Source organism: Chanos chanos, chromosome 8 (genome assembly GCF_902362185.1).
Source record: "Chanos chanos chromosome 8, fChaCha1.1, whole genome shotgun sequence".
In the NCBI taxonomy this organism is placed as follows: domain Eukaryota; kingdom Metazoa; phylum Chordata; class Actinopteri; order Gonorynchiformes; family Chanidae; genus Chanos; species Chanos chanos.
The window spans coordinates 5,046,452-5,048,951 of record NC_044502.1 but is presented as its reverse complement, the minus strand read 5'-3'; the positions used below and the strand labels follow the sequence as shown (position 1 = coordinate 5,048,951).

General features: G+C 43.9%; 1 protein-coding gene across 1 annotated transcript in view; it reads left to right on the top strand.

Annotated features, from left to right (window-relative positions):
- The window catches only part of sema5bb (sema domain, seven thrombospondin repeats (type 1 and type 1-like), transmembrane domain (TM) and short cytoplasmic domain, (semaphorin) 5Bb), a 48,683-nt gene that overhangs the window by 15,308 nt on the left and 30,875 nt on the right, over positions 1–2,500 (top strand). The window lies entirely within an intron of this gene.

Sequence of the window (2,500 nt, the reverse complement as noted above, 5' to 3'; positions counted from 1 at the left end):
TTGTTTTGTCTCATAAAACTCACAGGGCTCAATATGAGCATTTAAGCGGGTTTGGTTTGTTTGTAATCTGGCTTTTCTCTCCACCTGGATAGATTTCCTTTTGACTCTCCCTGCTCTCTCTCTCTCTCTCTCTCTCTCTCTCTCACACACACACACACACACACACACACATACACACACACACATAAATGTACAAACACACACACACTCACACACTCACTGTCTCTTTCTTGTTTGTCAGTAACGGCCTTGTCAGTATCATTGCCATTACATTTTCCTAAATCAAAAGTTAGAAAATTAAAACGATTTATCAGGAAGGCAGACGCTCTATGTTTTTGACAACTCAAGTAAACCCATCTCCTTCCCCTGTGGTCCCCCAGACTGTTAGTTCAGACTCAGAGAAAAGTCACATTTGACCAAACCAGCCCTCTACTGTAAAACACACCCAGACATCAGACATCTACCCTAATCAGCTGTAATTAACTTCAAATGAATCTTCTCTTGATAGAATCTTTATTGTTTGAGCAAAAGATAGGCAGTTGTTGCTTCCGCCAAAATCCATAACGATATTTTTGGGACTGGCTAGTGTTTTTTGTTGTTGTTGTTGTTGTTGTTGTTGTTTGTTTTGTTTGGTTTTGTTTTTTTGTTTGAAACAGCGGGCATAAGCCGCTGTGTTATTGGGCTGCCTTTTTGCCTTTGTGTGTTTTATAACTGCGCTGAGACTGATTGTGGGGTAATCTGTCTGTCTGACGCACCTTTGTCTCCTCCTCGCCGGGTTCTCGACCCGTTCGGATCACGTGACCTTTCATCACAAAGGCTCCTCGGGGGGGGCGCCGTGGGTCTCCCTACTGGGATTCGACCCAACAACCCTGAGGCTGGGAACGGGTCCAGCCAGCCAACCCCGCGGGCACAACCTGCTCGCTGAGAGACTGGCGGGGGTTCAGGAGTTTGTTGAGATCACTTTGTTACAGAAATTTCTGGAAATGCATTCATTCATTTATTTATTTATTTATTTATTTTAGAGAGGTTCCCCGCCAGCATTTCCCTGTCTGTGTATTTGTGCACTGAGAGAGATGGATGGGGCCTGATTCTGCTGTATTTGTGGTTGGGAGGGGGGGAGTTATCGGAGAAAGAATAGCGGATGGTGTTTTAATAGCGTCAGGTTTGGGGCTTAAGGGTGTTAACAGACACAGACACATCCCGGGCTGCTGGCCAAAGGGACTTCAGCTCGTGATGTATCTGAGCAGCCAAAGGGGCTATATCTGCCCAACCCCCCCCCCATCCATATTTACCACTGCACTATCAGTGTGTGTGTGAGAGTGGTCAGGGAAGCTGCTCTCTCTCTCTCACTCTTTTCTCTCTTTCTCTTCTTTCTTTCTTTCTTTCTTTCTTTTTTTAGTTTGTTTTTCTGCTTTTCTTTCTTTCTTTCTTTCTTTCTTTCTTTTCTTTCTTTCCTCCTTTCGCACTGCAATCAGTTTTTTTTTTGTCTAGTTTGTTAGTCATATCGTTCATGAAAAATGAACTGCATGAAGAAATTCGTTGCTAAATGTCAGTGTGGGGAAAATCAAAACTGCTCAATTTTCACAAGCGTCTAGAATGTTCCGTGGTGGACTGACGTTGTCAAAGTTGTCAAACTCTGAGGTGTAGGATAGACATTTTAGCACTGTGTGGTTGTGTAGCTGTGTGGGAGCTTTTTTTTTTTTTTTTTACAAAGGCCACAATGAAAATGGGTTTGCTTCTGGTAATGGAGTGTTTTTTCAGTGGTGTAGTTTTCAGTACAGCGTTACTCGCTTGACTGAACCTTTTTTATCAGCCTGGCTGTTGGAGAAAACATAACGCGCTTCCCCCTCTCTCTCTCTCTCTCTCTCTCTCACACACACACACACACACACACTCTCTCTCTCTCTCTCTCTCTCTCTGTCCCTCTCTCTCTATCTCTCTCTCTCTCTCTCACACGCACACACTCTCTCTCTCTTTCTCTCTCCGTCCCTCTCTCTCTATCTCTCTCTCTCTCTCACACACACACACTCTCTCTCTCTTTCTCTCTCCGTCCCTCTCTCTCTCTCTCTATCTCTCTCACACACACACACTCTCTCTCTCCGTCCCTCTCTCTCTCTCTCTCTCTCTCTCAGATGTTGTGGCTGTGTGGAGTAGAGGTTGGGCCGTTCTTTGATAACAGGCTGTTCTCACACTGTGTTTTGTTGAAGTGCCATGTTGCCTTAGGATTAGAATTTACTACAGGTCACATTACAGGTTACAGGTCATGGATACACACACAGACACACACACACACACACACACACACACACGGTCAAAAACGGAAAAAAAGATACTACAATCCCAACAAGTCAAACTGTGTGAAAAGTTCATTTTGTGGCATAAATTATTGATGTTATGGAGGACTCAGAGTGCTGAGTAAAACATAAATAAAACGTATCATGCATTTTTTATTTTGCCTCCTTACTGAGTCCTCCTTTAGGTGTCATGACATTTCTCACTC